The sequence below is a fragment of the Phalacrocorax carbo genome, chromosome 3 (genome assembly GCF_963921805.1).
Source record: "Phalacrocorax carbo chromosome 3, bPhaCar2.1, whole genome shotgun sequence".
NCBI classification, from domain to species: Eukaryota; Metazoa; Chordata; class Aves; order Suliformes; family Phalacrocoracidae; genus Phalacrocorax; species Phalacrocorax carbo.
Window position 1 is genome coordinate 14922647 of NC_087515.1, and position 22735 is coordinate 14945381.

At 45.2% G+C, this 22735-nt stretch overlaps 1 protein-coding gene across 4 annotated transcripts in view; it reads left to right on the forward strand.

The window, feature by feature from the left end:
* Positions 1-355: 355 nt before the first annotated feature.
* Positions 356-22735, forward strand: part of TJAP1 (tight junction associated protein 1) — a 40236-nt gene continuing 17856 nt past the window's right edge. For 2 of the 4 annotated variants that reach the window (XM_064445938.1, XM_064445937.1), the window contains exons 1-2: positions 356-531; positions 1485-1559. The gene's annotated coding sequence lies outside the window, so the exon portion shown is untranslated. Of the gene's footprint in view, positions 532-1484; positions 1560-5433; positions 5513-19395; positions 19526-22735 lie in introns of those variants that run through there. The other 2 variants (XM_064445939.1, XM_064445940.1) reach the window with 2 other exon arrangements.

A 22735-nucleotide genomic window follows, 5' to 3' on the forward strand; every position in this document is an offset into this window, starting at 1 on the left:
GAACAGCCCGGCAAAGCTTTCCCAGGCAAAAGCAGACCTGCCCCAAGCTGCTACACGCCGCTTGCTTCCACGGCCCCGGACCCCACCGGCCCTGAGCGGGTGACCGAGTCGGGCCCGCCGGCGGGCTGAGCCCAGAGACAGGCTGAGCCCTGAGGCAGCGGGTCCCGCTAGACCCCCCCCTCGCTGGCACTTTGGTTCGCTCGTCGTGTCTCCCCCCACCCCATTGGTTTCGTCCCGTCGCCCCCCCTCCCCTCCCCTCGCGTTGCCGCGGTGACGGGGTAGACGCTCCGCGCGCCCGCCGCCGCGCCCGGCCCCGCCCTGTCCCGTGCTGCCCGATGACGCAGCCGCGCTGCGGCGTGGGGATTCCGCCGGATTACCCGGCGTGCCCCGCGGCAAAATGGCGGCCTGAAGCGAGAGTGCGGGGCCGGGCCGAGAGCGGGCAAAGTTTGGGGCGGGCCCGAGGCAGGGCCGAACCGGGGCAGAACCGGCCGCAAAGTGACTGGGACCCCGGGCGGAGCCGAGCCCGACCGGGTCAGAGCCAGGCTGGGGCCCCGTCGGGCGGGGAGCGGGGAACGCGACCGTCTGGGGATTGAGCCCGGGCCCGGGCGGGGCCCCCCGCGCCTCGCTGGCCTTCCCGGGCGGGCTCCGGGCCGGCACCCCGCCAGCGGGGGGGCTCTCCCTGCCTTCGTGTGTGGCCCGGGGCAGGGAGGAGGTGTCGAGTCCCCCGAGGAGAGCGGGTCCGGGCGGGCCGCACCGTGGGCAGGGGGAGTCAGGCGGGCGGCGGGAGGAGGCGGGGGGCCGGAGGGTGGCAGGGCCGCAGCCTTGGCCCCGGGGAAGGGGCCCTTCTTTCGGGGGAGGGCGGTAGTGCCACCGCCTCGGTCGTCAGGGAGCGGCAGGGAGCAGAGCGGGCACGGGAGCCGCAGGCCGAACCGGGTCTGTGCAGGGTGTAGCTTTGTCTGGGAGATGGATGTGTAGATGGTGTGGGGGATGAGAAGGTGGTATCTGTACAGGGAGTGTTGTTGGAGTAGGAGCTGCGAAGTGGAACAAGTCTGGACCAGCATGTGTGTGTGAAGGAACCAGAGTATAACTGACAGGCAGAGTTGGAAGGGAGGGAGCAGCACTCCCCTGGTGCCAAACCTAGCAGGGGGGAACGGGAAATTCTCTGCCAGCCTGGACACCCTCTCTAGTGCAAGGGACACTTTCTTCTATAGAATTAGTGTGCAGTGTGCCTGGCTCTGGGCTTGAGCACACTGCATGGAGCAGAGTAAAAGATTGAGCACTATTAAACAGATTTTTAGATGGACAGGAGGTTGCATTGGTAGGCATCAGGGTGTGCAAACAATACACAAGTCTGGCAAGGCTGAGAATGACCTAGATCTGAGAGATGCCAGGTGGAGGCTGTCCGCTGAAAAGAATCATCCATCAAATGTAGATAGTTCTGTGCCAGGGAAGGCTTTTCAGAGGTATGCATCTCTGTTTTACAGATTCAGAGAAGGAACTGGGATAAAGGGCTTACATAAGAGGAAGCAGTGAATCCTTGCTGAAGCATCAGACAGCAGGTAAGAAAGCAAGGAATGAGCTGATGCTGAGTCAGACTGTGTTCTTTTGGTTCCACTAACTGAATTTTTTCAGAATATGTAAACCACATACTTGAAAAACTCTCCCCTTCTGTGGTGTTCTCTGCATCTGCCTGAATTGAGAGACTAGGAGTGTCAATGAAATGGGAGTGACCCTGAAGAATTCAGTAAGACCCCCTGGGAAGAAGAGCTCAGTTAAAGATGTAAAGCCACACCACCCAGAGAAACAGTCTGAATTCTGTTCTGTTAGTGCTGGAGTAGCTTCATGTGTTCTCTGTGTAATGCCAAGAGGTCTACCCAGTCAGAATCCCAGTGAAATCCTTTCTGATAATCGTCCTCTTGCAATAACTGCAATGCCAAAGTTAGGTAATTCTAGTGATCCTCTGTTCTTTTAGGTCATTTCTCCCACCACGCTGTTTTTTTTCCACCCATATGTTAATTGATCCCCTGATGGGTACTGCTGGTCTTTCTGTCCTCCTAACCTCACTGTTGACATCCAGTTTAGAGGGGCAGTTATTTGGCACCCAGTAGCTGATCCTTTGAGTCGTTCATCCCTTTCAGTTACTTGTCAAATTGCTTGTAGTACAACTCCTTTCTCTTTTCTTCACTTCTTAATGAATCACTGTAGAAAGCATATGTATCAAAACAGTGCTTTGCATACAGTGTGTTTCAGCTTCTGGATGTTAAATCAGCATTTAAGCTAGAAGGTCTTAGCTGTGGTATCAGAAGTTTTTGGCTTTTTGTTCCTTCCCAGGCACTCAGTGTTCTTGAAATAATGGGAATGCATTTCAGCAGGGCCAGTGGAGTTCCAAAGTGCAGCCTGTGGCTGTCTTCATCCTTAATATTAACAAGGCATTGGGTCAGGAGGGGATGAGTTACGTGCCAAGACCTGTTGCCTCCTCAAACCAGCTTTCTGAACCAAAGATGACCTTGCATTCTTTTCCAGTCTGTTTCAAGTACTTTGTCGGCTGCTGCTAAGTCACTTGCTTTGCAGCTTTCAGACTTCTTATCTCTGCCATCTAAGTATAATTATGTCTCGTAGTATGGAGGGGAAGTAGACTGTTGCTTTGAAAGAGGTGTAGTCCTTTGCAGGTCTGCCCCCTTTTTGTCCCAGAGCAGGATAAAGTCAGATAGGACGATGAGTAGTTTTTGGTCAGCGTGCTGGTGTGAACGGTACCAGAGCTGGCTTGGAGAAAAGATTTGTGGTGACTAGTGCAGTGTATAAAGTGCTTTTAAAAAGGTGAAGAAAGCCAGGCTGTTTGAGCAATAGAAAAATAAACAAATTTGATTAAAATGTGACTGTATTTTTTGGTAGTTGTTTGAAGCAGACTTGATGCTTGTGAGTCCTGGAGGCTGATGATTTTTCTGAAGGTGAGCTCCCCAACCTGTTAAAATGTCTGCTATGTTTTATGAAGAATCCACTGAAAGCTGGATTCTGTGAGATTTCCATGTGTCGCCACACCTACAGCATAGTCCCAAGAAGTAATTCTGGAGGTTAGATTGTAATAAATTAACTGTGCTGTGTCCTTGTTAGCCTAGCTTTTACAGCGCAGTGTGACAAGACTAATACAGTAGTGGCCAATAACCCTCTGTCTTTCATGTTGCTGGGAGAAATATAACATACAGGAGTCTCAAAAGAATCCGCATGTGATACAGGTTGAGGGCAGGATTCCTCCACTAAGAGTTGAGGATCTGGTCTGACACCTTTTTGATTCATCTCTGCTCTTTTGATTGGGGTTGTCAAGAACTGGAATTGTCATAATAGAGCAGATTTTCTTGGCTGTTTGACTTGGTTGATGCTTTGTGAGTAAATTTAAGGTCCTGAAGCTGGGTATGTTAATCTTCTTGCTTGAAGGCTTTTGTTGGGAAGATACCCCCTTTTTGTATGACACTTTGAGCTATGGAGAGTGAGTGCTTGTGCTATCTGTGCTAGCTGTGTGTATTTCAAGTCACAAGTAAATAGGTAAATATGATCCTCTCTGAAGTTCATTTTATACAGGACTGCAAAGGAACTACGTGCATAATCTATGCAAACAGGGCTAATGCCTTAAGGCATGAAATTGTCCCTCCTGTTTCCCTGCCAGTTCCCCTACCTGAGGGCTTTTCCTTAGATCTAGATTGGCTGGGTCTGTAACTGTAGTAGGAATAATGTTACTTTTTAAAATTGAAGGACCTTTACAGCTGATTGGAGGGGAAGGATGACCGTGTGGCCAGAATTCTGAACTGCAATGTTAGACACCTAATTTTTGCCACGGATTTATTGAGTGAACATGTTCAGATCATTACTGTTCCTTGCTCTTCATTCTTCGGTTGTAAAATATGATTAATGCTTACCTTATTGGGGATTACAGGAAGAGTTCGTAAGTGTCTATAAGATGTCTGGATACTGTGGTGTTGAATGCTTTAGTAAAGCTTGGTGAAGGAGAGATGAAAAGGTTATTTCAAGCCGTGACAGCAAAATGAAACAGACCCCTGTGTGATCCACTGTCCTGCGTATTCTGTAGCATGGTAAAATTGCTATAGAGTACAAGTTGGGCTCTGCCTTTTTTAAAGCAAGTGGGCACTTTGAGAACCACCCCCCTCCCTTTCTTCCCTTCCCAGGAGCAGTTCACTTCTTTCCATGGTTTCTAACACCTTATCTGGCTGAATCTTTTTGACTTAATCTTTTCTCTTTTTTGCCCCCTTGTTTGTTCCAGACTTGGAAATTTTTCTTCTTGTTGTCAGGATGTTCGTGTATGGTCTTATTGCTAATATGCTCAGATAGAGAAGGCCAAAAGCAGCAGCTTGCAGATTGTGTCATATTTGGAATGACATGAGCCACCCTCTCTCAAATGTCCTCCTGGGAGCTGTGCTTAGGAAGGAAATGGCGTGGAAGGTCGAGTAGGAGTGTGAGAATAGCATTGCAATGGTTGGAATGCAGGATAAGCATCACTTGGGTGGGCTCAGTTTTCCTCTGCTTTTCAACAATGCCGGATGCCAAGCCTGAGGAAGACTGCTGTGCAAAGGTGAAGGAGCTGGAATGTATTCTTCAGTTGAGGTGAAGGCAATTCAGTGAAACTGATAGGCATCAAACTGAATAATGATTTTAAAGTATTTTCACATGATGTCTAATCTGTGGAAATTCACTACCACATAATAGCATTGAGGCTAAGAGCTGAGCGGGATTCAGAAAAGATCAAGCACTTATGAGTGGAAATGTTCAGACTTGCTTTAGCTAAAGAACTCGTTTTAGAAGATGTATTTTTTCAGACATAACCTGATCTCTAACAGGTAAAGGTTTGAAGAAAGGGCAGTTTCTTCCATAATTGTCCACTGGGGCTTCTTGCTCCATTTTCTAAAGGACCTTGTGTTGGCCTGTGTTGGAGGCAAGGTATTGAATCACACTTATTTGCTATGTTAGGTTGTCCACTTAGCTTTCCTTTTTGTGATAACTGCATCAGGGGATAAAAAACCCCACCAAACAAAAAAAAAACACAAACCCACAAAGCACTCCAGTTGCTCTGATTAGACCTGGTAGTTGAGGTTTTTAAGCTGGAGGAGAGCAGGGTCCTTGGAAAATATAGTGCAGCCCATGGATGAGGACTGTCTTATTCATGAATGTGAAGACATGTAAATATTGTCTCTTCATGCTGAGTGGTCAGGCAAAGTCCTTTGTGCTTCTTGCCTTTGCTTGTAAGAGGGAAAAGAATGTGTGGAGTTTGGCCTCTCTACCTTGCAGTCTTGTAGTGGACTTTAATCCAGAAGGCAGCTGAAAGGAAAAGCTTTAAGGCTGTTCAAGAGAGATCTGGTATGTTGTAGCATGAGCCTCAATGTACTATAGCTGGGAAGACACAGTCTGCGTCCTGTGTTCTGGTCCAGTGTGTGTTGAGGATTGAGAGAATCATCAGTGCTGCCTGGCCAAGTAGGCATGTAATCTGATGGATAGGCTAATAAAGGTAAGTGGCAGTGGTATGGAGGTATATATAAAAAGGTGCTTGTTTTTAATGCCTACTTAAAAGCTAGGAGAACTCCTGAAGGAAAGAGCTGGGGTGGGGGGGGTGGGGTGGCGGGATTTTCAGAGCTACAGCAGGTCATGCAAGCCTTGAGATCGCTGTATGGATACCCTCCCTATGGGCTGTTCTGGGAGCAGCATGTGGTTTAGGGCACTACATAACCATCTTGTGTCAGGTGTAACGGCTGTAAGTAAAGGGTTACAGATGTTCAAAGAAGTTTTGTGATGCTGAGAAAGTGAAGTGGGTCAGGGTTGGAAAGTGAGGTTTCCTGCAAGGGTTAGGCTGGTTTTTAGGCACAGGAGATCTGACCTGCTGCTGATGGCAAGAGACAACTGGTTTAAATTTCTGATTTCTAGGGGTCAGTAAATTCAGAAAGGACAGTTGCACAGTGACTACTGTGACTTTGGTTGAGTTCTGTATTTGTATTTTGGCTCTGCGATAAAGCTGGCTTTGGCAATGTTGTAGGAGTCATAACTAGATTTTCTTCCTCTTGTGTTTAAAGTATCAGTTGTCCAGCTGCATTAACATAACACTCATGCACGAACGGTTCTGAAATCAAAAGGGACAGATGAGGTAGTTTCTCAAACTATTCAGGGCTTATACTTAGGCTCATAAAAAGCCTTAGGCAAGTTTTACTTTATAGCATTTGTTTCAAAAGAATATAAGTTATTTTCCTGAGAAAATAATTAGATGATCGTTGTGGCAGTAAGGTTTTTGACCATTATTTTAGCATATGCTACTCGGGGTGACTTCATTTAGACTTGGGTATATCTTGCTGCACAAGTTCTACACAATTCCCAAAGATCTTTGCTTCATTGTCTCCTAAATCAGATTTCATCCTGCAGCTTTGCTGCTCATTAGTGAGGACTCTGCTGCTGCCCAATGGGAAGGTTAAAAATATTCTAGGGAGATGACTGTCTATCTTACATAACTGAAAAGTGATTGCAGTTAATTCTATGGTTCTGAGTTTTTTGTGCGTTTTTATTATTTTTTCCTTTTTGAGAACTCTCTTCCCTTCCCTTTTACCTGTGGGAGATCCATATACAGTGTATTTTGTGCACAGCCCTTTCAAATGGGGGAGAAGAAAATAATGGGAAATGGCAGGATATTTGTTTAAAATTAGAGTTATTTTAAGTAACCTTTCTTAAGAATGGACTTCAAGTCCACAACCTATCTCGAAGTGGTTTCATTATTCTGAGCAGAAAGCATCTCGTGCACTAAAGTATGCAAAATTTATTTCTTGAACTTTTAGAATTTATTTTCTAAGCATTGCTTGCACTGTGGTTATGTAAATACTAGGAAACAAAAACTGCTCAGAAGGATTTTCTCAGGTACCTGCATTTTGCTAGTAATACACTTTGTTAGTAGATGTCTGTGTAGGCACTCAATCCGCTTTCTTCTGGGGCTAGTACAGAGTGTCATTTTTAGGAAGCGTCTTGTACCAGGGTGGATTGATTCCTGAATGCAAATCACCCTTGCTGGGCTGCAGAATTTCTGCAGAGTCTACTTACAAGTGTATCCATTTTTCCTTGATTAGATGATGCCTTTGTAAATAGGTCCCCAGGTGTATCTGAAATGGCTATAACAGGATTCAGTGTTGTCAAGGCTCCAGCTGGATGGGGAGATCTGTATTACTATGCAGCTCTGGAGATGATTTACTACCTGACTGACAACTTGCAATATAAACATTAGTCCAAGCATGATCTTGTCCCAAAACCCCGCCTACGCAGGGAGCCAGGAGTCTTCCTGCCACGCGCCATAAATCGTTTACAGTTTGCTCATGCCTGTATGTTTGAAAAACAGCTGTGTATTGGGGATTAGCAGTTTGAAGAAGGCCCGTGTGGGGCTAAATTAGGGTCTCTTGGCCTGGTGGTGAATACCGGTGTGGGAATAGCGGGAGTGCTTATCTGCAGTGGAAGGCAATTTCCTCTGAGAATGGGCGGGTGGGTACAGCAGCTAGGGGAGAGCATTGGATTGGGGTGCTCCAATTTGAGCTCAGATGCCTGATTCATGCCCAGGATGGTGGGGGGATTGAACAATTCATTGTTAGCTGTGTGTGGGTTTTTAAAATTTTTAAAAATTTTATATTATTTCTGTATATTTTACATATTTTTATATATACACACACAAAATACAAGCAGGCTACTTCTGTCTCCTAGGAGTTGAAGGATGATAGAAGGACGATTTGGGTCTTTTTTTCACAGTGTGAAGAGTGGTTTCCCTTTTGCTAGCCCATGATAGCAGAATCAAGTTACATAGAGGGCTATCTGGGGCTTCACAACTTATTTTCAGCTTTTTAAAAAAAGTTCTACTGTGTCACTTGGATTTATTACAGCTTTGCAACTTCAACTCCCAAAGTAAAACTATTTTTGTGCTAGCTGTGATAATTTAAATTACCTCTGAAGCTTCTAATGACTAACTTGTGTTTATGGTGAAACCTCCCGTGTGTCCAAACCCTGGAAGCACAATCTGTTTGATAAGTCTAAATGTATTGATGCTTTTACATCAATGTCGAGTATATCAGAGCCTAAAGTCAGTGGGTGCCTTCAGGTCTTTCTGTAATAAAGAGAACATGCAGATTTTGCTGTACGAATGAGACTAGACAATACAGTTCAGGTAACTCCTATGCACTGACTGAAGGACCAGCTGCTAAATAAAGCAGACAGAAGTAGATAACTTCTAGCTGGGCTGGTGTCTCCATCAACAAATTCCTTCTTGGGTGGATTGGGTAAGAATCTGGGTGGAATGTGTCAGCAAGGTGTCTCCTTCTACATACATCAGCTGAACACAAGTACTTCCAGATTGTACCAAAAGCATCTGTGGGGCCATGGGCAAAGCCAGTGGGCTCTGGGTAAAGCAGGTGACTCGTTTCCAAAACAATACAGTTAGAAGGGTTCTCAGTATTTTGTTGAAGCAGCTGCACAGTGTATCCCTATGAAAGAAGACCATTTCCTGGAGCTTCCCGCTCTGCTCTCCTCTGTCGTAGGTGTAGGGAGAGTGGCTGGAAGGACTCATCCTAGGCTTGTTTGAGCCTAGGATTTGCTTCCATTTTTATTATTCCTTTTGGTGAAAGGCTGTAGAGTGTGTTTTGATTCTTCATGCTTTGCTGAGATGGAGGCCAGATAGCACCAAATAATGTTTGTGGCTGTTTGTGTGGGCATCTGAGATTTGGAAGGCACCTGTTAATGAGTTGTAGGTCATTCCATGTCAGATTGGCTAAGTTTCCATCAGGCTGGTTCTTTGTTGCGGCAATGCATGTGGACTGTGTGTGTTTGGGGATCCCTATTATCTATCTCAGATGGAGAGGGCTTTCCTCCTGTTTGCTGCCTCCTCTCTCCCCACAAAAAAATAATCGCCTGATTTTGGAGAGCTTTAAACTTCCAGATTGAGTTAGATGCTTTGCACTTATTTATATAGACTTTCCAGATACAGAGGTTAGAGCGGGGTGTGGGTACGTGATCGTATTTTGAGCTTTCCCTCCTTGTTTTTGATGCTGCTGTTGGAATTCACCCTTCCCTTTTCCTAGGAACTGGTGTGAAGAAATTGGTGTCACCTAGAGCAAAGCTCAATCTGCTTGCCTCGAGGCCTTACCTCTCCAGGTTAGGACTTTGCCTGACTTCCACAGGTGGCAGTTTGTTTATAAGCTTATATTACCTGAATCTTCTGGGGTAGGTCTGAAGGGAACAATTCAGGGCAATGGAAATCTCAACTCTGAGAGGCTGGGTTAGGGGAGGGAAGGAAAGAATAGAGTTAGCAGTACAGTTAACTCTTCCCCCCCTCCCATTTTTTTCCCATTTCCTCACCTGCCCAGCTGTGTAGTAGGTTAGCAGTACGTGTCTGTTCTTATTCTTATGAAAGTAGACTTTGTTCTCTGAAGACTGCTAATCATGCCCCATGGGGGTGTAATCAGTTATACGGTATTTAATACAGTACAGGCGGGAACAGGCCGCCTGGCTGGGCTGGCAGATTGCAACACTACAATTATAAAGGGCCCCTTTCCCCCACTCACCCGCCCACTGGTGGCAGGATGAGGGTTGTACCTTGAAACAGTATTAAGTCTATGAAAAATAAAGATGTAGTGGGGGAAGGGAGAGGCTGAAGAGGCAGCTACTATTCCAGGAAACAGGCGGACCTACATTCTGCGAGAGCTGCAGCCATTGCAGGTTGCACTGTTGAGACTTGTGGGAGTTTGGGTGCAGTCAACATCGAAGTGGATTGCATAGGGATGGCCCTTGGCAACCTCTAGAGCAGCAGGGGCTTCTATCCTCTCTGAAATGGGTTTTCTTGTGGTGGCTGGGGTTGGAGAGGTATGGAGTGGTTAGAAGTTGAGAAGCCCTTTCTCCTGCATGCGGTGATTTAGACACCTGATCTATTTGGGTGCTTTTGTAAATTCTGCCAGGCTTCTATTTATATCTTTTGATATAAATCTATTGGTAAATCTGGCCTTTCATGCCTCTTTCTTCCCAGTACTGGAGCTACTGCAGCGGCCTACCTTACTGGCTTGGAAGGGAATAGGTAGCTTGAGGCCTTGAATTTTAATGGGCAGGGAAAAGTCTACTGGACTTCATCTGGTCTGTTCTTGTTACCTAATACCAGACCTTGGTGAGGGCCTTGAAATGCACGTCGGGTGTGGAGCAGCTGGGCCATAGCCATGTAAACGGTCCCTGCTCCAGCGGTTTGCTAGATGCATTAATATGTTTCTGGAGCTTGTGGCTACCTTGACCTTTCCTCTTCCATGTTCCCCAGAGATTAGTGTGTTTCACCCCTTCATTGATGATCTTTGAATTTGCTGACACTTTTGTGCAGTGACAGCACAGGGCTCCCTCTGTGTGTGTGCTCTTTCCTTCTTGGAAATTAGAAGGGAATATATATTCTGCCATGTCTGCTTGTGTTAGTTTCTGTCATTTTTGCCTTATGAAATCCTCCTCCTTTCTGATATACCTGTGCTTTGCTGAAGTTCAGAACCTACTCTGTGAAGCACAGCAGATAGAAGCTCTTTTTGGCAGCCTTTGGGATATTGGTGTAGTTTCAAGTGGAATACATTCTTGCTATAGTACTCAAGAGCATTGGCTCTCCTGCTTGGCACTGGGAGAACACTGGCTATTAAGTCTCACAGTTGATCCTTAGCACTGGGCAGTGGGCTTTTAGGAGTGGGTTGATATTTAATTGTATTACACAAAGTAAGTGCAACTTCAGAACATGGGGGTCGGAATACAGCCTTCCTTTCATGGACTTGAGAATGCTGTGAGCAACTTCACTTCCTGAGTCATCCTCATCTTTTTCCCCTTAGAGTAGCTTTGTGTTTAGGAGCCACGGATTCTTTGGAAAGCAGCACTGTGTGAAGGAGGAGTACTTTTTTTTTCTGACTAGAGCATAGGGTCTGCTTGCAACTCTAAAATAGTGAAGCCCCAAGACAAGAGGTTACCCGATGTCTTGGGTTTTTGTACATTAAGTGTCTCTTCTCTTGATCAGGTAAGTGACCTGGTGTCAGTGCTGTAGGGGGATAATAAAGTAACATGAAGATCAGATCTGTTTCTGTGGGTAGTGGGGACAGTGTTTACAAAAGGATTTTTGAGTCATGAGGAAGTACCTGCATCTCAGAGAAGCTGCTTGACTTAAGGTAGAGTGGTTTCTTGGAGGTGGGAAAGGCCTGGATCCTTCCAAGCGCCCTTGATACCCAAGGTCACCTTCCTATTCAGGTCTGCTCCCTTAGCTCAACAAGGCTCAGTGTTGTGTTTGCCCCTTGTCTTATAGGGAAAAATCAGGGAAATTCCCTTCCCAGGCTACTGCAGAAAGCTCTCAGTTCCTGCCCTGGAACATGATAACTTCCTCAGCCCTGGTTGCAGCTCTTCTCCCTGTGGCTTGGGTGCCCAGCTGATAACTCTGCTGCCTTGCTCAGTTTCTCTTGCCCCATGGCTCAAGAAGTTGCCTGGAGGACTTGAGGACTCTCCCACAGATAAGTTTGAGGTTGAAAGTGTTGTTGGGGTCCTGGCAGTGGCAGGGCTGGCATGCGTGGGGAGCATGGTGGGTGTCAGTGTGGTGGGTGTGTGGGCTTGCTCCTTGTTTTCCTTCCCTGCCTGGTGAGGAATGCAACGTGTTTGCCTTCCTTGGCCTGTGGTTGCAGCCACATTCCTGCACTGGGAGTCAGCACGGCGGCGGGCGTCGTGCTGTTCATGCCCCCTGGCTACATGCTTTCAGCTCCACATCAAAGGTGTATTTAGTGTGTAGCTTGTGCCATTCCTGGCCACACCTGGTGGCCTGCAGGCATGCAGGAGGTGGAGTCTGGCTGTGTTTGCAGATGGCATTCAGGGTTCAGACTTCTTGCTTCTGGAAAGGCTGGAGCTGAGTTCATGCTAAACAACCCCAGGAATGCAGCGGGAGAGCTGAGCGGCACAGTCACTCCAGGGGCATGTCCTAGCAGCAATGTTTCCTTTATAGCTGCAGCAAAATAACTTATGCCTGCTTCTCCAAAGGAACTGGCTGTTTGCTTGGGTGTGTTGTAGGGTTTAATTTACACCAATAAGGCCAATTAAGGTTGGCTCGTCCCCCCTGCAGCTTGTGTGCTCTTGGCATCAGCAGATGATAGAGCAGCTCATCAAGCTCTGTTCAGTACAAACTGTGCATGAGATGTCTGCCTGGAGATGGAATGGCTCTGGGTTTTAACCTGGGTAGGTGTGTTTCCCCAGTCAGTGGGTAAATGTTCTTACACATATGTGCTGCAGCTGAACTGCTCCAGCTTCTTCTGGAAAAGCTTCCTTTTCCTGGCTGGTACCTCAAGAGGTGAGGATGAGAAGCTTGGTGAAGGATGACAGATCAGGATGCAGATGCATTATTTTGGGATCTGTGACATGTCTGTGAGAAATGGACACTAATTTTTTATGCTCCTATCATGCAAGCCATCCTTGTCCTCTTCATGTAAGTCTTTCATTTGCCTGGCACAGGGAAATGTAGTCTGTTTTGGCAGCATTGGTATGGGTAGCCCATTGGCAAGGCTTGTGGAAGGAACAGCAGAGCATCTTCTGTGCCCTGTGTAAGCCCTGGGCTGTTCACTTAATTGCTTTGATCTTTGGGACTTGCAGCTTCCCTTCTAGCAATTTCTAGTAGCCTGAAATTCTGTGACCTGCCAGTCATTTCCACATTAGAGTTAGTCTTCTGCAGAAGACCTCCCTACTGATATCCTTAGACAGCAGCAGGCATGAAAGAATTGGCTCTCAGAAGCACACCGGCTTTATAGCTTAGTTTTTGCTTTTTGCTGTTGCCGCAGTCTCTGGATGAGTTCCTGCAGAGCTACTGTTACCAGACTGGTCCATGCCACCCTCTCTTGAGAAAGATGGATCACTTTTCAAAGCAGAATCTCAATGATAGGTGATTAGGGGAATGTTACTTGTTGCAGAAGACACTTACCATTGTGAAACGGTTACAAATGCTTGGATTGGGCTCTCTTCTCCCTTGATTTCATGTAAACTGTGCATTTTATTTCATACTAGTTGCCACTGACTCCGTACCTGACTTTTAGGGCTTGGGTGTTGATGAGGAAGTGTGTTGCCTAAATCTTCTTTTTCCTTCCTTGTTCTGCAGTGCCAAACTGAAAAGTGTGCCCTGTGGTGACATGAGGTTTAGTAAAATACAAGTAAGTCTCAAAGTGGACTGTTATTGATAAAACATTTAAGTGTGTATAATCACTGCATCTTTCAGCTTTGTCATGCAATGTTGGCTATGGCTGCCAAAATGGAAATCTTGTTTAGGATTAAATACTGCTTCTGCTGTCACTTTCTGATTGCCAGGAAGGAAAGTAAGGGAGCTGGAATGAAATGGATGTGACATTGGCTAAGGAGGACTGATTCTCGGCATTTTTCTTTTGGTCAGTGAGCTTTAATATGTTGTGGAGAGAAAGTGACTAGTTCCTTGTTTTGGCTTCCCTGCTGGCCTTCAGGACTGTGTAGGAATCCAGATCTATGTGCTTCTGTGTCCAGTCCCAAACACCTCTGCTGGGGAGAGGTGCTCCCCTGGCTAGAGCAGTAATCCTCACCAAGTAGCTAGATCTCCCCCTGGTGGGACAGGGAGCAGAAAGCAGGGGTGGACAGTAAAACTGGGAATTGGTCTGATCCTGGAGCACCTGGAGCCAGCAGCAGATGTGTTTCTTCAGTTGAGACATTCCTTAGTCCAGAGTCACAGACTCTGTAGAGCTCAGCTCGTGCAGCTGCATGAAGCTGAAGGTGTGAGTGAACAGCTTGCTCTCAGCACTGGACAAACACCTTATCTTTGCAACATCTGCCTGGCTATACACTGGCATTCATCCATAGTCTTTGCCCTTAGACAAGCAGTGAGCTGCTAGCTCTTTGAATGGTTTAGGCTAATGCTTAACAACAACAACAACAAAGTACTTTCTTTAGGATATCTGGGGCCAATCATCCTCAGCTCTCCGTTAGAGCCCCTTTGAGGATAAGTGACTTCACCTGCAGCTCGACTAGCTCTCATTCCCAGCTTGCTCTCTGAAGAGCTGCACAGAACGAACTTACAGGGGGCTTTACAGGGAGGAGCCCTGTGGAGGTGAATAGCTTGTCTTCACTGCTAAAAATGAGATGTTTTTCCTTGACCTCAGTATAATTAATGGGCTTATGCTATCCCAAAGGTTGTAAAGGTGGTAAACTCCAGGCATTTCAGTTTTACAAGAGCAGTGCTGGGCAGGGGAATGTAGTGCTAGTCTGGACAAGCTGACCTTGTGGTAAAGCTGAAGTGCTGGGCCTTTGCTGCAATTGCCCCTTGAGGCAATTTATGTTCATTATTAGCTCCAGCTGAAGACCAACACTGGTGCTGGCAATGATGACAAATGTGGAAGGAGATGGTTGATGAGAACTCTGACTCTGCCCTGAGGAGGGGTTGTGTCTCAGGGAAGAGCTGAAGCAGTCCTGCTTGGCCTCAGGTGAGGCATCCATGGTTATCCCTCTCAAGGGATGAAGGTGAACTTGGGAGGTACAATACAGCATATAAAGAAGGACAAACAGTGCAACCTGTGACTGCTGGTGATGGGCAGCCTCCTCATGCTGTAGGGCAGGGTGGGGAGGTGTGAGTCCCCTCTCTGCTGTGGTTAGCATCCTGCTGTTAAAAGGACTGAGTGGAGCCCAGGTGAATGGGGAGAGAAGAGCCATAGCCAGTTGCATGCTTTATACAGGTCACCAGTGAAAGATGGGTGGGTGGATCTGTTTGTTTTTCCTAAGCTGGATTAAACTGTGTTGTATTTCTGTGACTGAACTCTCAGAAAAAAATCTCTCTGCAGTTCTGTGGTGCTGAAAACTAAGAGAATCATTAAAAAAAAACACAACCCAAAACAAAAAAGAGGCAAACTGAGGCAGATTAACTACAGGGCCACACCACAAAAAAGAGAAGGTGCTCCATTACATTCTGCTTCAGGAGCTGTGCTGCTCTATTGTTTACAGAGTTGAGACAAGTTTTGTGCCTGTTCCTGCCCTTGGCTCAGGCTCTGAATCTGCTAGGCCCAAAGCATGTTTTTGAAAGCTGTCTCCTTTCCTTGTTCTGCCTTTGTGGCCTGTTGAGACGACTACTGCCAGCATGTAGGTGTGGGTGCTCTAACACTCCACATCGTGTCTGGGTGCAGAGGCTGACTGGGAGTTGATAGGGAGTATTTGATGCAGATGCCAGAGTAGGCAATGGCTGTGGCTTGGGTTAAGTGGGAGGTGTCCATGTCTGGTAGGAATCCTGCTTTGCACAGGTGACAGTAGCAAAATTGCTCGTAGCCTCTGGGAAGGGAAAGTGGCAGGATGTGATCAGCTTTGGGAAAAGGCTGTAAACCTCTTTCTCTTTTCTCCCTTTGGCTGAATAGGTTTATTCATCTAACACCACTTCTGTTTCTCTCAGCGCTACACTGCTTTTCCCTGCCAGAGTATAACAAGCTATTGCTCGCTGTAGGTGAAGTGAGGATCAGGTGGCTTCGTTGAAGAATGACCCACTGCTATTCTCACACAATGCTGGAGTCTGTAATTCTACTTCATTATACTGACTGCTGTCTGTATTCAGTGCCATAGAGATCATAAAATATTTCTGTGCTAGAAGATCATCTCTGATGAATAGCACAGAGGATGGCTCAAGTTTCCATGGCAATGCTTCTGAATGTGCTTCTGTCACCAAAGAAAGGGGGACTTTCAGTTGATTAAGGTTTGAGGGTTTTGTCTGAGAAAGGGGATGGTAGTGAGACTACATGTTAGTTGTTTGCCTGCCTTTGGGTAGTGCCTCTGATATATAATCTGGAGAAAGAGGAAGCTGCCGTTTGGCTAATGGCAGAGACGGACAGTGTTGTGCAAACTACAGCTGGACTCCTGGACATGCTTAACTGTTCAGCTACAGATGCAGCTGCACAATCACCCAACAGTTAAGCCTGTACCATTCTCTGCCTCTCACATCTGACCATCTGCTAGGGAAAAGCTAATTAAACCAAAATGATTCTTGCTGGGATTAAACCCCACCAGCAGAGAGAATTGAGTATAGTACAAATACTGTTCTCACACTACTGGATGAGGGTTGCTGCTTTGCTTTATTTGTGCTTATAAAGAATTGCAGGCTATTCAACTCAATTGCTGTCAGGTAGGTGTTTAGCTCATGCACACTTTCCTTCTCTTTTCTATCCCAGATCACTCTTGTTTTAGGTGCAAGAAATAAGGCTGTGTCTTGCTGAATTTATCTGCAGTTCCTTTCTTATGACAGCTGAGGCTGTTTTCTGTAAAATAGAATTTCATGCAAAAAGAGTGCACAAAGCTGGGGTTTTTTTTCTCCTAGTGCCTCAATTTCTTTACTTACAGAATGGAAATTTTTCCTGCCTTCCTCATTGCATGTGTTTATGGTGAGCATGAATCCTGGAGTTGGTGTAGGGCTACATAACCTTATAATTGCTAGAAACCACCAATGTGAATCTAAGACTCAAGACCAGTTTATTGTAAAAATGTGCCTGCAGCCCTTGGAGAGTTGATATTTAAATTTGGTAAATAGAAAATGTGGAAGTGTGGTTCCCTTAGCAACTGAACTCTTGTGTGTACCTACAGTCCATGTTGCCATGTGATCAGGGCTTCAAATAGCTCTTTCAAAAAAATAATAATTTAAATGAACTTACAACTCTGGTTGATTTCATGGCTACTGCTGGTACTCAGCAGAAGTGACAGCTCACCACATTGTCAGAGTTGTGGCACAATTTAGTTTCTGAAGGCCAATGAGGGATTTAGTTCTCTGCAAGGGGCTCTGAGAGGATTCTTGCTATTGTCTTTCCATGCTGAACATGGAAACTTGTACTGAAGAGGAAGTTAGTTCTGTATATGGTAGCTCAGAGTTGGCAATAGAAGATGGCAGTGAAGAGGGCAGTAGAAAGCGGCAGTGAGGGAGAGGGTGATGGTTGCGTTGCTGGAGTTTGGAGTGAGCTTGAAGAGACCCAACTGAAGAAGCAGGTAGAGATGAAAGCGAGAGTACCAAAAGAATGAAGATAAATTAAGTCTTGATATTCAGGAGGAACATTTCAGATAGTTTTGAATGAGGAATGGGAAAAAAAACCCACTAATTTTGGAATTGCTGGAATTTAATTTTGACAAGTATGTTTCAAGAGGAATTGCTGTGGGAACTGAGGAGTTGAGAGGTGATATTAGAGTGTGGATTTGTAGCATGTTAGGTCTGTGATCTTAGACTTGTTTTATGTGTGTGTGTACTTACCCCACAGTTAGCAAAAGAACTTTATTTTGGTGGAAGAAGGGCAGTAGTAAGACCATGCCTGGGGGCAGTTAGATAACATGTTCTAACTCTGCACTGCAGTTTGCTCAGATAAGCTGTTGGTGAGCCATACCCTTAGGAATGAGCGAGTAGGGAATATTGCCTTCCTAGTGTCTGAACTGCTCCAGGTATGTTGGACATCAGCAAGCAAAGGCTGCGTGGGTGTATGGAAAGCAAGGTACAGCGCAAATATTTGTGATCACCCTTCTGCTCTTGGGGAGAATAGAGAAAATGTTATGCCATGCTGGTCTGAGTGTTATTATGATGTTTATTTGGCATAGGAGTAGTAAAACTTTCAAGTCATATAAATGTCAATACCTTTATTGCCTTACTATGCTTTGTGTAGTGTGGTTATCTTTTATTGATTCTGAGAGAGGGGTATCGGTTTTTTGGAAGAAAAAAAACAAAACCCAGCAAAACCTTTGGAAGTAGAAAAGGGCAAAAAAGGGTTAACTTCAATATTGGTAAGGATTTGCCATTGCAGGGAAGTTGTACTGATTTAACTTAATCAGATTAGAAACAGCTGTGATTATATTAGTGCAGCATTCTTGTATAGGCATCCTTAATTTAGTTTGTGTCTTGTATCTATCTATTAACTTAAGTTGATTCAACATAAAGTGCTTTTAAACTGAATTAAGGACATTTACCCAGGAGGGTTATACTGCTTTACACTATTTTCTAAGTCAATTTAATTTAGTACAGTGTATATGTAGACAAGACCTTGGGGAAAAAGCTGATCCTTTTTATTACTTGCTGAACAGTATGTCATGTTTGGCTGCAGTCATGTGATTGAGGAATGAAAGAGCCTGTTGTGGTGAGTGTTGGTGGAGGATGGGCGAACTGATCATTGCAAACCTTTGTACAACTTGGTCGTTCTTAGCCATGGTGTTTGATTAAAGTAGATTGCTCCTCCTTATAAATTGGGCTTTTTCTTGTCTAGAACAGATGTGAGACACCTGAAATGCTATTTTAAGGTTCCTCCTCAGCCTGCCAATAAAAGTGCCTGCAGAGCTGGTTAGTGTGCTGTGTATGCAGCAAAAGCAACGTCTCAAAACTTTCACAAATGTTTAATGTTTCAAAAGATCCACATGGCTGAGCAGGTTTGAGCTGGACTTCCCTACATCTAGGCAGAGCTTGAAAGAAATGTCACCCAGTTTTGATACTCTTTCCCAGTCACTGTCTCCCCCTAGTATGTGCCTCAGTATGTATGATGACTTAAGCAGATACAAAACGCATGCCCAAGGAAGAAGTACTATGTAAGTACTGCAGGTGTCAGGTCTCTTTCTTTTTGAAAAGGATAAACCTAGTCAATACATCTTGTGTTTTCTGTTTGCAGGTGAAGGCTCTATGGGAGCCAAACTGGCATGTGAATTACTTCAAGCATGGTTGTAGTGATAACATTTCAGAATAAATCTAGCTGCTGTAATCAGCCATTTCATTTCTTGAAATTTGCTTTTGCCAGCACCTGCAACCATCAGGGCTGGATTTAATGCCGCCTCAACATTGCAGATGTTCTGCAGGCTGGGTCGCTGCAACAACTTGTCCATCTGTCTTCTGTAAATAATGCAAATAACATGCTCTGCTCCATTGTCTGGCTCTGTAGATGCTGCATAGTGTGTTAGCCATCTGTGCATCACTGACTCATAGACAGCAGGGAGGTTTTGGAGAGCATATTGAGGCAAGTATATAGGTTGCACTAATGGAGCATTCTCCAGCATTGCTATATTCTCTGCTAGAGGGATGGCTCAGTGGCATTCAGTCCCTGGCACTGAGGAGCTGGAGGCTGTAGTTTTCCCAGAACTGCTGAAACAAGAGGACGGCTGATATTAATTGCTGGGGGTTGTATGAGACTTAGGGAATACTTAGAGGGCTGAGAATCTGCTTCTCAGAGGTTGAAGAATTTAAGCTGTTCCTACTTTGTCCTAATTAAAAGCCTTTTGATTTTATGCTCTAGGAAGGTAATGTATGATTTCTTTCCCTCCTTTTCTTCCCTTTCTACACAGCACAGGAGCTGACAGAGGCTTGGGGAGGGAATTCCTACATGTTGATTTTCTGCAGCAATGTTCACCCACTCCCTCCTTCACTTCTCTTCAAATGTTTGCTTGCTGTAGCTGTTCCATAGCTTGTGTTTGAGAAAGTTTAAGGCCGTGGCTCCCAAACTTCCTTTGTGATCTACCAGCTTTTTGCCAGGTACATGTTGTTAGAGTATCAAGATTTGCTTTTTCTAGCAGGGCCCAGACAGTTATTTTCAGGAACTTTTAAGAGTTCCCCTAATATCCATGAGTTGTTTTCTAATAGCCTGATATACATCTCTTCAAATACCTGAGAAACATGCTCCAAAAGTCTTCCCATGGAATATCTTAAAAGAACTCAGGTAGAAAGGCAGAGTGGGGAAGGACATGAAACCCAAGGTGCAAAGACAAAGAGGCTCTGGAAGTTTGTAGTCTAAACCACCTTGTGAGAGTTGAAAGGATCACTGAACAAACTAAAGAGATCAAGCTAATGGGATGACTGAACAAACTAAACAGGCTTCTGGTGCATCAGCGTTTCTGGATGAGAAGCTGTCGTTAGCCCCTGTGATAGATGCACCCATTCGTGACAGCCCCTGATACAGCTGTCAGAGTTAAAGGTAACTTGGGAAGTGACCTTTTGCTGAGTTGGTTCTCGTGCAATTTCAGATGTAGCCATTAAAAGTGGTTCTATGAATTTATATGCATTAGAAAGCTAGCGTTCATTTCCTGGTCAAAATCTCCCCTGGGTATTTTTATTCGCCATTAACATTCCTTCTGGGGCTTGGGCTTGGGTCCTTTGCTTCCTGTCCTGTTCCTGTTCAGTTGTTAATCAGCTGTTGCGTTCTATTCCAGTTATGTGTTAGTGATGTTAGTGTTTCTTGGGCAATGCTGATCTGTCCTGGCTTTTATAAAAGGGTTAGGGAAGCTAAGCTACTCTTAAGACAGCAAAGACAGTACATAATAAAATGCATACTTAAGGATATGGAGTGCAACTGAATTAGGGGGCAGGGATCTTTGTATTGTGGAAGGAGGGAGTGGAACTGTATGAAAAGTGTGATTCTGAGTACTTTTAAGAGACTTCCGCAGTGTGCAGTGGGTATGACAGACACATGATATGTCCGGTGGTATTTACGTTCAACAAGAACTATGTAAGACTGTAGAGTCTAGGGATTTCATTTTCTTTGGAAATATCTTAGGTGTTAAGTAGGGCTTGTTACATGGACTGTTGTTTAACAGCTAGCCAGATCCCTTTTTCTTGATAGCTCTTGGAATTGTTCCCATGCAGGGAACAGGTTTCTGCCTAACAGTCAAGGTTAATTCATATGGAAAAGCAGGAATGAGCAATAATGTTCCTGAAACTCGATTTTAATCCAAGAGTCACTATAATGCTATTGCTTAGATCTGAATCATGAGCATTAACGTACAAGCAGAACTGAGATGTGAGTTTCTGCACTAGAAGCTGTTATCCTTTTATGTTAAAATGAGCTTCAAAGTAGCCAGCAGCAGAATGGATCTGAACGTATTTTTAATTGAGATGCCTTCTCTGAATGAAAAGCGCGCTCTCATTAAATGTTAAAGTGTCCGCTAGTAACCTTGCAGTGCTTTTCCATTGTACTGGCACCAGCAGTCTACAGGTGCTGCTTTTAATGTCACACGGCTTGTTTGTCTGTCCTGGACAAGACCTCTTGATGCAGTTATTGCATCATCCATCTTGCTGATTAGTTGCCTTCATCAGGCTTACTGCAGCAGCTTCTCATGTAGGCCAGCTTGAGACAAGTGGAGGCTAGGATTGCCTCTATCCATAAGCACAGGAAGGCAACTGGACAAGTCTGCCTTGCTTTTGCTTCTTATGATGCTAGTGAAGTGGCATTGTTGCCTCCTAAAGCAGGATGTGCCTATGTCATGTACTGGATATGCATCCAGAGTATAGGTTGGCCCACACAGTGAAAAGCTATGATGATCAGATATGTGGCACAGGACAGCAGCTTTATTCTCTTTACATGTGGATATTGCATTTGAAGTTTTCTGGAGTACACTGACTCTGTGATAGCCAATGAATATTTCTGTAGTGTTGCATTAGAGACAAATGTGACTGACTGTGTTATGGAATGTGTTTTCTCTGTCATACAAGTTTATCTTACTGAATGAAAAGAAAGGTTAAAGAAACGCTGCTTTTGAGATGAAAAGGCTGGAAAGATGATACAGTGCCTGAAATAAGAAACATTCTCTGCAACATAGTCACCATATTTTTGTTGAGGAAGGGAGACTGCTGACTTTGAAGACTGGTAAGTAGGCTGTTTTATACAGTCAGAATAGGCAGCACAAGAGGAGGTGACAATTAGGAAAACCCTGCAAGTCCTCTGCTTCTTTGCAGGGAATGTTCAGCTGCTGCAACAGCAAGCAGGCAGAAACTGTGCATCCTAGAACCAAAGCTAAATATTATCTACCTCAGACCTCCAGGGACTTGCCAAGAATCAGGAAGACAGTAGGTGCCTACAAATGTTGCTTTTTTTTTTTCCTTTGGTGTTTTCCCTTTTTGTCCAAGGAATTCCTTTTTGGACATTTTTTTGTGTGCTATTGACCTCTTTCTTGTTACTGGAGACAGAGTGATCCTAATGGATAGTGTTGTGGTTTTGCAGGTATGCCAAGTGGCTCTTAGTTCTGTGGGCCCTGTACAGCATAGTCTTCAGCAATTCTGTGCTAGATCACATCTGTTCCTGGTGCATGGTAAAGGTTTTGCCTTTCTAAGATCACACAGAGAACATAGCTACTCTGCAAGTGGATTTTACACTGAGGAATGCTCTCTGGTAAAAACTGCTAGAGTCAAGCTTGTATGCTGCCTGTGCAGCTGCATTCAGTCACTGTCACTGCACTTCCTCACTGTGAAGAGGAAAGAGGTTGTGTGTGTTCTTTGTGAGGGGGTGGAGAAATCCTCAGCTTTTTGCATTAACAAAGCAAAGTGTTAGGTTTCCACTGCAGTCTTCTGATCCTTTGTGTGTTCATGTCTGTTTGCCTGGAAGAGGTGACTATTGCTGCTGACCAGTGTCAGCCCAAGCCTTGTAGCCCTAAGGGAGCCATTCCAGTGAAGCTGTAACTGTCGGTGACCTTAGAAATGAGACTGGGAATACAGTGTGTAGTAGCTAGAAGAGGGTAGAATTGGAGCTACTGCAGACTATGGTCTGCTAGGAAGAGGGCTGTAAATGTTAAAGGACATTACTGATGAGAGATGGAAAGGGCAGATAAAAGGAACCAAGAGGTTAAGTTTCCTCTTGTATTACAGTGCTAATTAGAATAGCTGAAGGGCTACCTCCTGCAGTAGCTCCAGGCTAAAGCTGAGCTTCCCCAGGGTTGTCAGAATGTGGACTTGACTGCAACCTTCTTCAGAAAG